The sequence below is a fragment of the Physeter macrocephalus genome, chromosome 21 (assembly GCF_002837175.3).
Source record: "Physeter macrocephalus isolate SW-GA chromosome 21, ASM283717v5, whole genome shotgun sequence".
In the NCBI taxonomy this organism is placed as follows: Eukaryota; Metazoa; Chordata; class Mammalia; order Artiodactyla; family Physeteridae; genus Physeter; species Physeter macrocephalus.
Window position 1 is genome coordinate 14,227,765 of NC_041234.1, and position 15,666 is coordinate 14,243,430.

At 37.5% G+C, this 15,666-nt stretch overlaps 1 pseudogene; it reads right to left on the reverse strand.

The window, feature by feature from the left end:
• Positions 1–13,861: 13,861 nt before the first annotated feature.
• Positions 13,862–15,041, reverse strand: LOC102988894 (5-azacytidine-induced protein 2-like; annotated as a pseudogene).
• Between the last annotated feature and the right edge of the window lie 625 nt (positions 15,042–15,666).

Genomic DNA, 15,666 nt, shown 5'->3' on the forward strand with positions numbered 1-15,666 from the left:
GTGCGCCACAACTACTGAGCCTGTACTCTAGAGCCCACGTGCCACAACTACTGAGCCCATGTGCCACAACTACTGAAGCCCGCACACCCTAGAGCCCACGCTCCGCAACAAGAGAAGCCACTGCAATGAGAAGCCCACGCACTGCAACGAAGAGTACCCCCGCTCACTGCAACTAGAGAAAGCCCCCGTGCAGCAACGAAGACCCGACTCAGCCAAAAATAAATTTAAAAAAAATTTTTAAAGATATATTAGACCTTAAGGGAGAAATACTGAAAACAAAGGAAAAATGACCCACAACATCTATGCCCAGTAGGCATAGAGAGACCACCGTTCAGCAAGCCCTACCCACACATACAGAGCTATCAGCCAACACTTTAGTGCCTGTATCATGTATATATAAACATCAGCCAAGAATTACTGAACATTTGAGGAAAGCTTCAAACATGAAAGGCACAGACCAAAACAAATGGTTATAAGGCAGGGAATGTAAGAAGCCTTTTTTAAAAAACTGCAATTAGCATCCTCAAGAACATGTGAGAAGATTGGCTTCCATAGACCAAGGACAGGATAACCTTTTTATAATTCAAAGAATATCAAAACGCCCTGGAAATAAAATACAGATAACTGAAGTAAAAAAAAAAAAAAAATATATATATATATATATATACATACATACATACATACACACGGTAGGGAATTCCCTGGCGGTCCAGTGGTTAGGACTCCGAGCTTCCACTGGAGGGGGGACAGGTTCGATCCCTGGCTGGGGAGCTAAGATCCTGCAAGCCACACAGTGTGGCCTAGATAAATAAACACATAAATAAAGTGGAAATGTTGGAAGATAAAGTTGAGGTCATTCTCCATAACACTGAACAAAATGAAGAGATGGAAAATAGAAGAGAAAATAAAATTAGAAAATTACCTTAGGCTATCCAACATCTTACAAACAGGAGGTACAGAAAGAAGGAACCAATAAAACAGAGGTGATGAAATTACAAAAATAAAAGTTTCCAGATGACTGCTCAAATACCATGAATGTAAAAATACCCACACTATGACGCATGATTGTGAGATTTCAGAATGCTGTAGATAAAGAGAAGATCCTAGGAACTCTCAGAGTTAAAAACAAAACAAAACACAGGTAACATACCATGGGTTGAGAATGAGAGTGGCATCTGACTTTTGTAAAAGCAAAACTAAAATCTGGGAGACAATGGAAATTACAAGCAGAATTCTAAGGGAAAATGATTTCCAAACTAGAATTCTGTACCTGGCCAATCCACTAATTGGATGAAAAAGAATAAAGACATTTTCACATATGCAAGGTCTAAAAATTTACCTTAAATACACCTTCTCAGGAAGCTGCTGGAGGATGCTTCACTAATACAAGGAAATATCAATAAAACAAAAGACAGCACTGGATGAAGAAAGCAGGGAATCTAACACAGGAGAGATATAAGGTGAATTCCCAGGAAGATGGTGACAGAAAGTTTCAGGATAACATTGTACAAGCCTAGAGAAAAACCAGGCCAAATTGGAGCAGGAAGACAGAGGACACCTCACACTCTAAAAAATGTTACTGATAAATTGCTTGATGTGTTTGAAAAGTATTGGTAGGATATTAAAAGTTCGTTATGAGTTTAGGGACAAATTGATTAAGTAGTACATATTACACTAAGAACAAGGAAAATGTAATTATTAACTCCAGGGAAAACAGATATAGAGAACAAACTACCGGTTACTGGTCGGGGGGACAATATACAAGTGGGGGAGTGGGAGGTACAAACTCTTGGGTGTAAGATGGGCTACAAGGATGTATTGTACAACATGAGGAATATAGCCAATATTTTGTAATAACTGTAAATGGAGTGTAACCTTTAAAATAAAAAATTTAAAAAGTATAATAACTGAAATAATAGATAAATAATTTTAAAATAAAAGATACATATAATTGTTACCTGTAAAAAAATAAATAAGGGCAGAATTAGGACTAATGAGGGGAAGATTCAGGGAGGCAGACTTCAAGTCAATGTAGGGCAGAACCATTAAATAATTAGAATTATCTTACAGTCGAATAGGCTTTCCCCAAAAGCAGTACGTTCCAGTCACTGGAAGTCAGAAAGTATTCCAACAAAATCATGCCAGAAGACGTTCCCAGACTGGGTGTAGAGGTCAGAGTAGATGTATTCTCAGGTCCTCTGTCAAGATTCTATTATTTAAGAGAAATTATTGCCTTTTAGTTCATTTAACTTGATTAGCTTCATATTTTTCCCATCGCAAGGTTCTCTTCTGAATAGGTGACACACGCTCCTTGGTATTTGAAGGATGAGAATAACTAGGTTACTGTTTAGGTAATTGCCTTTTGGTTGATATTCTCTCCAGAGATGCCATAGATATATTGAAGTACCAGATTGAAATGTGTTACTTTGCTTTTAATTTTCAATGAGTGTTTGATATAATTAATATTTATAGCTCTCATGATTGAAGCCCGGGTTTTGCAGTCCAATATTTTCCTCCCAGAAATACTTCCCAGGCCTACATTTTCACCTCAGAAATTGGTTTAAAGTTTGGACATAGCTTAGCAGCGCACAGCAGTGTAATTAACTTTCCCTTTATTTTCTCCTGTCACTTTTCATCTCTTAGGCCAGAGTATTGATGTTTGATACTTTATCCATACCCATCTGAGACTCATAATCAAGAGAAAGTTTTTTTTAAATTTATTTATTTAATTTATTTATTTTTGGCTGCATTGGGTCTTATTGCTGTGTGTGGTCTTTCTCTAGTTGCGGTGAGTGGGGGCTACTCTTCGCTGTGGTACATGGGCTTCTCATTGCGGTAGCTTCTCTTGTTGCAGAGCACAGGCTCTAGGTGCACAGGCTTCAGTAGTTGTGGCACACGGGCTCAGTTGTCGTGGCTCACCGGCTCAGTAGTTGTGGCTCATGGGCTTAGTTGCTCCGCGGCATATGGGATCTTCCTGGGCCAGGGCTTGAACCCGTGTCCCCTGCATTGGCAGGTGGATTCTTAACCACTGTGCCCCCAGGGAAGTCCTAAGAGAAAGGTTTTTTTAAAACTAATGTGAGGAGTAGAATAATAGTATTGATCAGGAATGTGTACCCTAAATCTGTTATCTGCATGAATCATCAGGATAGTTCAGTGATGAAAACAACTAGCCTGTATGTTTTGTATAGTTCCAGCCCACTTATAAGCGTGTGTGATCCTCCCAATGCTGAACCCAGAGAGCAAAGGTGATATTAGTGTCTCATTTTATAGATGAAAAAAACCTGAGTTTCAAGATTATAAATTGCCCAGCACTATATCTAGCAAATGGAAAAAAACAGAGCACTACTCCAAGAATTTGGACTCAGAACACATTTTTTCTCCTCCACACCATTCTCCCTCTTACCTGAAAATGTTTCTCATGGCTTGTCGTCCTCACCCCTGCACTAAATGTTGACAAAGATGAGTTGGCTGCACACTGCCAAGTTATCAGTTGCGTAATAGTCTTTCTCTGAAGTCTTCTGTCAAAAGTGAAAATCTGTCAATGTACCTAAATTTTCTGAAAAGCAACTTATATAAATTTTCAAATATGCATTTATGTGTCAACTCATATTTACTGGCTTATAGTACAAAGATTTCTTGTCGATACTTAAAGGATTTCCATGTGGAACTTCCCCAAATTATCACCTTAACAAAGTATATTTGAAAGGAAAATAATATCAATAGCCTTTATTATCATCTAAGAAAATTAATACTACTAAAATTCAAGTGCTAAAATTTTATATATTTGATATGTTTTTTCCAAACTTTGCTGTACATTGGAATCACCAGGAATCTTTTTTAAAAAATGCACCTACCTCCAGACATTCTGATTTAGTTGTTATGAAATTTATTTATTTAATTTATTTATTTTTGGCTGCATTGGGTCTTATTGCTGTGTGTGGTCTTTCTCTAGTTGCGGTGAGTGGGGGCTACTCTTCGCTGTGGTACATGGGCTTCTCATTGCGGTAGCTTCTCTTGTTGCAGAGCACAGGCTCTAGGTGCACAGGCTTCAGTAGTTGTGGCACACGGGCTCAGTTGTCGTGGCTCACCGGCTCAGTAGTTGTGGCTCATGGGCTTAGTTGCTCCGCGGCATATGGGATCTTCCTGGGCCAGGGCTTGAACCCGTGTCCCCTGCATTGGCAGGTGGATAATTTATTTATTTAATTTATTTATTTTTGGCTGCATTGGGTCTTATTGCTGTGTGTGGTCTTTCTCTAGTTGCGGTGAGTGGGGGCTACTCTTCGCTGTGGTACATGGGCTTCTCATTGCGGTAGCTTCTCTTGTTGCAGAGCACAGGCTCTAGGTGCACAGGCTTCAGTAGTTGTGGCACACGGGCTCAGTTGTCGTGGCTCACCGGCTCAGTAGTTGTGGCTCATGGGCTTAGTTGCTCCGCGGCATATGGGATCTTCCTGGGCCAGGGCTTGAACCCGTGTCCCCTGCATTGGCAGGTGGATTCTTAACCACTGTGCCCCCAGGGAAGTCCTAAGAGAAAGGTTTTTTTAAAACTAATGTGAGGAGTAGAATAATAGTATTGATCAGGAATGTGTACCCTAAATCTGTTATCTGCATGAATCATCAGGATAGTTCAGTGATGAAAACAACTAGCCTGTATGTTTTGTATAGTTCCAGCCCACTTATAAGCGTGTATGATCCTCCCAATGCTGAACCCAGAGAGCAAAGGTGATATTAGTGTCTCATTTTATAGATGAAAAAAACCTGAGTTTCAAGATTATAAATTGCCCAGCACTATATCTAGCAAATGGAAAAAAACAGAGCACTACTCCAAGAATTTGGACTCAGAACACATTTTTTCTCCTCCACACCATTCTCCCTCTTACCTGAAAATGTTTCTCATGGCTTGTCGTCCTCACCCCTGCACTAAATGTTGACAAAGATGAGTTGGCTGCACACTGCCAAGTTATCAGTTGCGTAATAGTCTTTCTCTGAAGTCTTCTGTCAAAAGTGAAAATCTGTCAATGTACCTAAATTTTCTGAAAAGCAACTTATATAAATTTTCAAATATGCATTTATGTGTCAACTCATATTTACTGGCTTATAGTACAAAGATTTCTTGTCGATACTTAAAGGATTTCCATGTGGAACTTCCCCAAATTATCACCTTAACAAAGTATATTTGAAAGGAAAATAATATCAATAGCCTTTATTATCATCTAAGAAAATTAATACTACTAAAATTCAAGTGCTAAAATTTTATATATTTGATATGTTTTTTCCAAACTTTGCTGTACATTGGAATCACCAGGAATCTTTTTTAAAAAATGCACCTACCTCCAGACATTCTGATTTAGTTGTTATGATGTGCAACCTGGGCATCAACAACTTTAAAATGTCCCAAGTGATTTTAATGTATGTCAAATTTTGGGAAACATTGCTGTTTAGTCTACATTTGGAAAGTGAAAATCAAAGATGTCTTAAAATAGTATATCTTTGGTTCTCTTTGATTTGAAAGGTAATTAATTGATTGACATCTGATAATTTCTGTTGATTTGTCCTCTGATTTCAGATAATTACATACAATCAGAAAATTAAAATGTCACAACTGTGCATTATTATACATTAATATATAATTTAATATGAATGTGGTTGTTGTATTCTCTTTTATTTCATGTTATGTGTAACAATCTGACAATTATAAGATTTGAGGGCTAAAAAAAGTCTGCCCATTGCCTTGTTTAATTTAAGCTGATCTCATGAACCATTTCGAAAATTACTAGGTTACAGTAGTGCATTAATAAAATCTATAAACTAGCTAGAAGACAGAATACTTGGACACTTACATGGAAAAAGGAAATGGCAAAATATTTAAACAAATTGCACTGAAAGACATTTTTTTAATTCACATTACTATACCATTTCAGGTTTGGGTTTAAGTTTAGGTATTTGTTAAATCACTATTTTTAATCCTATCAATACTGCTAAGGATAATAAAGATGATGGAAAAATAAAATTTTATTTGACAGTTGGCTTTTAGTATCTACTTTCATTTTATCAGTCATATCAAAGCAAAAATGAACTCGCTTTATTTCTATGAAAAATATTAAAAGTAATACCATGAATAATTATACATATGTAACATGTTATGCATATATAATGTTATATATGTAATAATAAATATATATATGTATTGATCCCTGTTTACTTGGGCTGTTAATGTTTACGTGACGCAAATACCGGTTCAAAAGAAATGGGCCATTATTCCCTAGTGTCTGTCACCAAGCTTCTGACATTGCTAGGAAAGTATTGATATTTAAGGTTGCTAAAAATAAAAATGGGCTTATTGCTCTCGCTGTCTACCCAAATGTTTGTTCATTATTATGTCAAACTAGAATCTATTGATGTAGAGCCCATAGCTTTCTAGCTACCATGACATAGGAGTTTTCCTGTAGGTCAGAATTGTAAAATGTTAGAGTCATTTGTGTGGCTTATTGCATTGGTTTCTTAAGATTAAAGATTTCTAGTCAAATATTTTATTTTTAATAGTAATAAGCTGTTAAGTATTCCGAAAGTATATTACCAACAGAATGTGGTATAAATATCTCTTAGAAGAGATACAAAAAACAATAAGTAGTGGATATACAGGTGTTTTTTCAAAACAGAATTTTGAGCTTACAGAGGTAGGTAATGTATTCAATTTTATCAACTTAAAGCCATCAAATTTTGCTGTTTCTATTTCAAGTAAATCAATGTGTTTAATTATTATAGGAGATACCCAAGGAGGTCATCAGTTATTTGCAAACATTTATATTGCTTATTGCTGGGGTAGGATGACAGACAGTATAATCAAATAGAAGCAAAGATTTGGAAAGTGTGAGGGCAATGGAGAAATTAACATGAGTTGGGAGAGCTAAGGGAGGTGAATAGAAAGAAGCCAGATTAAAGAAAGGACTGTGAGTACTACAAAAGCAATTTAAACTGCTTATCTGTGCACTGTATTCCCAGTTGCATATTGCTATTCTCACATAACATTGAAACCTTCGTGGGGTTCACCACTGTGACTGGGAATTCAATGTAGATGAAAAACAATAGTTAATTTTTGCCCATTATTTAAATGCGTTATTTGGTTATTTACTGTTGAGTTGTAGGACTTCCTTATATATTTTGGATATTAACTATTTTTCAGATATATGGTTTGCAAATATTTCCTCCCATTCTCTATGTTGCCTTTTCATTTTGTTGATTGTTATTGTTGCTGTGCAGAAGCTTTTTAGTCTGTCTATTTTTTGCTTTTATTGTCGTGCTTTTGGTGTCATATCCAAGAAATCATTGCCAGGACTAATGTCAAAAACTTTTCCCGTTTTCTTATTGGAGTTTTATGGTTTCAGGTCTTATGTTTAAGTCTTTAATCCATTTTAAGCTAATTTATGTGTGTAGTATAATAGTACAATTTCATTTTTTTGCATGTGGATATCCTTTTCCCAGCACCATTTATTGAAAAGACTATCCTTTACCCATTGTGTACTCTTGGCATTTTAGTCAAAGATCAGTTGACTGTTTATGTGTAGGTTTATTTCTGGGCTCTCTATTCTGTTCCATTGGTCTACATGTCTGTTTTTATGCAAGTACCATATTGTTTTGATTACTGCAGCTTTGTAATATATGTTGAAATCTGGAAGTGTGATGCCTCCAGCTTTGTTCTTGTTCAAAATTGCTTTGGCTATTTGGGATCTTTTGTGGTTCCATATGAATTTTAGGATTGTTCTTCTATTTCTATAAAAAATGCCATTGGGATTTTAATAGGGATTCCATTGAATCTGTAGATTGCTTTGGGTACTATGGACATTTTAACAAATATTAATTCTTCCAGTCCATGAACATGGAATATCTTTCCACTTATTTGTGTTTTCTTTGTTTTCTTTCATCAGTGTCTTATAGTTTTCAGAGTACAGGTCTTTCACCTCCTTGGTGAAATTTATTCCTAGGTAATTTATTCTTTTTTTTTTAACATCTTTATTGGAGTATAATTGCTTTACAATGGTGTGTTATTTTCTGCTGTACAACAAAGTGAATCAGCTATATGTATACATATATCCCCATATTCCCCTCCCTCTTGTGCCTCCCTCCCACCCTCCCTATCCCACCCCTCTAGGTGGTCACAGAGCACCGAGCTGATCTCCCTGTGCTATGCAGCTGCTTCCCACGAGCTATTTTACATTTGGTAGTGTATATATATCAGTGCTACTCTCTCACTTCATCCCAGCTTAACCCTTCCCCCTCCCCATTTTCTACATCTTCATCTTTATTCCTGTCCTGCCCCTAGGTTCATCAGAACCTTTTTTTTTTTTTTTAGATTCCATATATATGTGTTAGCATATGGCATTTGTTTTTCTCATATATGTGTTAGCATATGGCATTTGTTTTTCTCTTTCTGACTTACTTTGCTCTGTACAACAGACTCTAGGTCCATCCACCTCACAACAAATAACTCAATTTCGTTTCTTTTTATGGCTGAGTAATATACCATTGTATTTATTTGATGCAATTGTAAATGAGATTGTTTTCTCAATTTTTCTTTCTGATAATGTGCTTCAGTGTATAGAAATGCCACAGATCTCTATATATTATTAATTTTTTATCCTGCAACTTTATTGAATTCATTTATTCTAACTTTTTTTTTGGTGTAGTGTTAAGGGTTTTCTGTATATAGTATCATGTCATCTACAAATAGTGACAGTTTTACTTATTCTTTTCCAATTTGGATACCTTTTTTTCTTGCCTAATTGCCATGGCTAGGACTTTCAGTACTATGTTGAATAAAAGTGGCAATAGTGTTTTGTTCCTGATCTTACAGGAAAATCTTTGAGCTGTTTACTGTTGAGTATAATGTTTTGTTATATATGGCCTTTACTATGTTCAGGTATGTTCCCTCTATACCTACTTTCTTGAGAGTTTTTATCATAAATGGATGTTCAGTTTTGTCAAATGCTTTTTCTGCATGTATTGAGATGATCATATGATTTCTATCCTTCCTTTTGTTAATGTGATGTATCTTGTTGATTTATTTGTGGATGTTGAACCATTCTTGCATTCCTGGAATAAATCCCGCTTGATGGTGGTGTATGATCCTTTTAACGTATTGTTGGATTTGATTTTCTAATATTTGTTGAGGAGTTTTGCATCTGTGTTCATCAAGACCATTGGCCTATAATTTTCTTTTTTGTGCTGTCCTCATCTGGTTTTGGTATCAGGGTAATGCTGGCTTCATAAATGTGTTTAAAAGGTTTTTCCTCCTCTTCAGTTTTTTGAAAGAGTTTGAAAAGTATAGGTATTATATCTTCTTTGAATGTTTTGTAGAATTTACCAGTGAAACCATCTGCCCCTGGGCTTTTGTTGGTAGATTTTTGATTACTGTTTAAATTTCCTTACTAGTAATTAATCTATTTGGATTTTTTATTTCTTCATTATTTGTCTTGGAAGATTGTATGTTTTTAGGAATTTATCCTTTTCTTCTAGGTTGTCCAATTTGTTGGTATGTAATTGTTCATAGTAGTCTCTTATGAGCCTTTGTATTTCTGTGGTATCAGCTGTAACTTTTCTTCATTCATCTCTGATTTTATTTATTTGAATTCTCTTTTTTCCTCGGTTAGTCTAGCTGAAAGTTTGTTGATTTCGTTTATCTTTTCAGAGAACCAACTCTTGGTTTCATTAATCTTTTGTATTGTTTTTCCAGTCTCTACTTCATTTATTTCTGCCCTAATTTTTATTATTTCCTTCCTTCTACTAATTTTGGGCTTTATTTGTTCTTCTTTTTCTAGTTCCTTTAGATGTAAAGTTAGTTGTTTGGGGGGGGATTTTTCTTGTTTCTAGAGGAAGGCCTGTATTGCTATGAACTTCCCTTAGATTTGTTTTTGCTGCATCCCACAGGTTTTGATGTGTTGTATTTCTGTTTTCATTTGTCTCTAGGTATTTTTTTATTTCTCCCTTGATTTCTTCAGTGACTCATTCGTTGTTCAGTTGCTTAACCTCCATGTTTTTGTGCATTTTCCTGTGATTGATTTCTAGTTTCATATCATTGTGATAAGAGAAGATGCTTGGTATAATTTCAGTCTTCTTGAATTTATTGAGACTTGCTTTGTGGCCTAACATGTGATCTATCCTGGAGAATGTTCTATGTGCACTTGAGAACAATGTGTTTTTGCTGCTTTTGGATAGGATATTCCATATATATCTATTAAGTTCATCTGATATAATGTGTATTTTAAGTCTGTTGTTTCCTTATTTATTTTCTTTCTGGATGCTCTTTTCATTAATGTAATTAGGGTGTTAAAGTCCCCTATTATTGTTGTATTGCTTTCAATTTCTCCCTTTAAGTCTATTAATATTTGCTTTATATAGCTTGGTGCTCCTCTGTTACATGCATATACATTTATAAATGTTACATCTTCTTGCTGGATTGATTCCTGTATCACAATGTAATGCCCTTCTTTGTCTTCTATTACAGGCTTTGTTTAAAAGTCTATTTTGTCTGATATGAGTAAAGCTACTCCAGCTTTCTTTTCATACCCATTTGAATGGAATATCTTTTTTCCAGCCCTTCACTTTCAGTCTGTGTGTGTCCTTTTCTCTGAAGTGAGTCCCTTGTAGTCAGCATATAGAAGGGTCTTGTTTTTTTTAATCCATTACGCCACTCTATGTCTTTTGACTCGAGCATTTAGTCCATTTACATCTAAAGTAATTATTAATAGGTATGGACTTATTGCCATTTTGTTCATTGTTTTCTGGCTGTTATTGTTCCTCTCTCTTCATTTCTCTTTCTCTTTTCCTCTGTGTTTTGCTGGTTTTCTTCAGTGTTATGTTTAGATTCCTTTCTCATTTTAATTTGTGTATTTAAATTTTCTCCTTGTGGTTACTGTGAGATTCACGTATGACATCCTATTAGGTTGGTAGCAACTTAAATTTGAACACATTCCAAATCTTTATCTTTTTACCCCCTCCCCATGTTTTATACTTTTGCTGACAAATTTTGCATCTTTCTATTTTATGCATCCTTTAACTAATTATTGTAGTTTTAGTTATTTTTTACTACTTTTCTCTTTTAACCATCAGGCTTGCTTTATAAGTGATTTATCCACTACTTTTATTATATATTTACCTCTTCCAGTGAGATTTTGTTTTGTTTTGTTTTGTTTTTGCGGTACGCGGGCCTCTCACTGTAGTGGCCTCTCCCATCGCGGAGCACAGGCTCCAGACGCGCAGGCTCAGCGGCCATGGCTTACAGGCCTAGCCGCTCCGTGGCATGTGGGATCTTCCCAGACTGGGGCATGAACCCGTGTCCCCTGCATCGGCAGGCGGACTCTCAACCACTGCGCCACCAGGGAAGCCCTTTTTTATTTTTTGTTTTGTTTTGTTTTTTTCCAGTGAGATTTTTACTTTTGTATGTTTTCTTATTATTAATTAGCACCATTTCTTTTTAGCTTATAGAAGTCCCTTTGATATTTCTTGTAGAGCTGATTTAGTGATGATGAACTCCTTTAGCTTTTACTTTTCTGGGAAATTTTTTATATCTCCTTCAATTCTGAATGATAACCTTGCTGGGTAGAGAATTCTACGTTAGAAGTTTTTTTGTTTGTTTGTTTTTAAGCACTTTGAATATGTCATGCCATTCCCTTCTGGCCTGTAAAATTCATGCTCAAAAATCTGCTGATAGCTTTATGGGGTTTTCCTTGTATATAACAAGTTGTTTTCTCTTGCTGCTTTTAGGATTTTCTCTTTATCCTTAACATTTACCATTTTAATTATAATGTGTCTTGGTATGTGTCCCTTTGTGTTTATATTATTTGGAACTCTTGGGGCTTCCTTGACCTGAATTTCTGTTTCCTTTCCCAGATTAGGGAAGTTTTCAGTCACTATTTCTTCAAATATTTTTTGACCCTTTTTCTCTCTCTCTTCTTCTTCTGGGACCCCTATAATGTGAATGTTATTCTGCTTGATGTTGTCCCAAAGGTCCCTTAAGGTATCTTCACTTTTTAAAATTCTCTTTTGTTTGTCTGTTTGGCTGCCCTGTCTGAGTGAGTTTCATTGTTTTGTCTTCCAGCTGGCTGATCTGTTCTTCTACCTCATCCAGTCTGCTGTTGAACCCCTCTAGTGTATTCTTCAGTTCGTTTGTGACTCCTGTTTACTACTTTCTTATATTTTCTATCTCTTCTTTGAAGTTCACTCTGTTCATCCATTCTCCTCCTGAGTTTGGTGAGCATCTTTATGACCATTACTTTGAATTCTTTATCATGTGTATTGTTTACCTCTGTTTTGATTAATTTTTTCTCAGATTTTGTCTTGTTCTTTTGATTAGAACATATTCCTCTGTCTCCTCATTTTGTCTAATTCTCTGTGTTTGTTTCTCTGTATTAGGTAGATCAGCTATGTCTACCAGTCTTGAAGGAGTGTCCTTATTTAGGAGATGTCCTGTGGGGCTCAGAAGTGCAATCCCACCTGGCCACCAGAGCCGGGTTTTCAAGCCGTGTCCCCTCTGTAGGCTGTATTTGACCTTTGGCAGGGCTACAGCTGCTGCACGGTTCTAAAGGGCAGGGCTGTCACCCAGACTGGCTGCAGGGCCTGGTGGTGGCTGCCCTGGGGCACTGGTGGGCAGGGTTATAGCTTGGTCAGCTATGAGGCCCAGCTGGGGTGCAGTGGTAGGCAGGGCTTTCAGCAGGGTGTACCCACTGTCAAGAACAGGTTAGATAGAGAATTCCAAAATTGTGCCCACCAGTGCCAGTATTAGCAAGGTACGCTGAGCTTGCATAAAGGACTCCCACCAATGACTCAGTCCCCAGGGAGCATCTCAACTGGTTCTTGCCTCTCTAGCAGTTGCTTCAATATTAGTAAGTGGGTCCCCATCACCTATGGTCCATGAGCTTTTCAATCTGGTGTTTTGCAATGGTTTTCAGGCCAAGTGAGTCTGCATGTAAGCCCTTTAAGAGTTGGTCTTCTGTTCCATGCAGTTCTATAGTTTTCCTGAGCATTTTGCCTGTTGGTTTTTAAAGCCTGGTGTTTAGGTGACTTGTCTCTCCTCTGCAGGATCTAGGGGTTGGAGTGCTTGATGTGCAGTTGGAATCCCTTGCACCTCAGGGAAAAGACCTGTACCTTGTGATCCCTTTTGATTGTGGATCACCACAGCTGGGATGTGGGTTATACCCTGGGAGCCCATATTTCTCCCTCTCCTACCCATCTCAATGCTGTCCTTTTACCCTTTTTTGTGGAGGATTTGTTCATCCAAATTTTAGGTCTTTTTCCAAGGGAATTATTCTATATGTAGTTGTAGATTTGTTGTGTCCATGGGCGGAGGTGTGTTTAAGATCTTCCTATGCCACCATCTTGAACCTACTCCAGAAACCCCATATTTTTTAGCTATAATTCCCCTATTCCTCTGTCCCTCACCAGCCCAGCCCTAAAAAACCACTAATCTACTTTCTGTCTCTATAGATTACCCTATTCTGGGCTTTCATATGAATGAAATCATATAGTATCTGGTAACTTTTGCAACTTACTTCTTTCATTGACATAATGTTTTCAAAGCTTGTTCATGTTGTAGCATGTATCACTATTTCATTTCCTTTTTTTTTGAAACACCTTAGGTTTGTTAATTTATTAATTAGTAACACATAACTGATTCTGGTTCTGAGCTGGAGGGTGTTGTTTCATACTGAAAAATCAACTATGTAATATGGTACATTATGTGCAAATGTAAATACTGAAGAACTCTGCAAAAGTTTAATCAAAATCTGCTTTCAGTTTGTTAATGATTTCCCAAGAAAACCACTGAGGGAGACACAGCAACCTCGTGAGAACATCATGAATCTCTTCAGAATTAATTTTTATAATGGCAGTTCTGATTACGTTGATCCAAGTAATGCAGTGGTGGCAGGTTGGATAAAGGGAAAGGTTTATTTTTAGTTTCCCCAAATGTTGTCTCACTTGATTTAGGAGGGCTTGGGAATACCCAAGAATTATCTTCCAGAGAATTTCTGCCATAAGAGTTGTGTTCCTAAAAGTTTGTGCCGTCGTGAGGAATGGATCGCTCATGATCTGTCCATGACTGGAGAACTGCTTTCTCTGATAAAACCTTTACATCTCCTGGTAAAGGGGAAGACATGGCATGACAAAGAGTTGTGCCGTTTGGTGAGAGAGGGGCGTGTCTTTTGTACCTTGCAGTAAAATTTGTCAATTGCAGTTTTGTGCTGTGTTTCCCAAGGTCTTCCATGCATCCTGCTGGTCTGTAAGCTTTCCTGATTGCAGCTGGGGTTTTCAGCTTTCTTAAGTTCAGCTTGTACTTGAGTCACCACATGTAAATTAGACATTTCTCTCTTCAGTTCCCAGTATGCACTTTGCATATTATCACTTGAAATGCTTAGTCTTTGGAGATCTCTGCTCTTCAGACTGTCTTCCTGAGATGGATCCATTTGTTTGGAATTTTGTAGCTCTATTTTGAGATCTCTACATTCTTTCCTCATCAGTTCCAGTTCTTGTTCCAAACAAGATCTTCAGGTCACAGCTCAACTTTTCCACCTCCCGGTTTGATGAAGGTGGATTTAAATTTCTTATCACCTGCTGAGTTTCCATCTCTGTCATCCGCTGGAGGAGTTCTTCTTTAGATTGTAGCTGTTCATTCAGTACTTTCAAAGATTCAGAGTTGTCTTTATTCACTTTATCCAGTTTGCTCTTCAGATTAACTCTTATCAATGCAAACCTCTCAATATGCATGGTAGGCCTTACATATTTGTTCTCATCCCACAGAATTTGTTTCTTCATCCCTTCGAGCTCCTATAAGCTTTTCTTCCTAAAATCTTATTCTTTTTTTTTTTAAAGAAAGAGTTCTCTTTCTCTGAATCCTTAAGTCGTTTTTTGATGTCTTCATATGCAGTGACAAGGGCAAAATGTGAAGCAACAGATTCATCTCCTGAATACATTGAGACTGGAGTCACTGTATCTCTCCTATGGGCTTTTTCATGATTCAGAATGCAGATATCATCATCTACCAGTGCATCCATGACAGCCCGCACACAGGCTCCTAGGGCCGCCCCCAGAGCCGTTGAGTTTCAATTCCCCAGTGTTTGGAAACGGACCAAAAACAAACCTGGTCACCGGGGGCTTCCAGTTTCCTCGAAGACAGCGCCGCTTCCCCGGCAAAAGCAGCCACTCCGGGAACGCCACGGAGGGACTGCCATTTCTCCCACCTTGGCGGCGCCAAGGCCAGCAAGGCCAGCCAGTCGGCTGTGGCCCTGGAGGCCCTGGAAGGAGGGCCGAGCCAAGGCGGAGGGCCGAGCCGCCGCCGGAGAAGGCCAGTTACCCAGCTCTGTCAGCGCCCCCCTGGGCCGCGCGCCACGCAGGGGGAGCCAGTTCATTCCTTTCTTTTGCTGAACAATATTTCATTGTATGGATATACTTCATTTTGTTTATCCATTCAACTGTTGATGGACATTTGGGTTTCCACCTTTGGCCGTTATGAATAATGTTGCTATGAACATTCATGCACAAGTTTTTGTGTGGACATAGGTTTTCGTTTCCCTTGGATATATATAAACATAGGAGTAGAATTGTTGGGTCACATGGTAACTCTGTGTTTGATCATTTGATGAACTGCCAAACTGTTTTCTAAAGTGGTAGAGAATATTT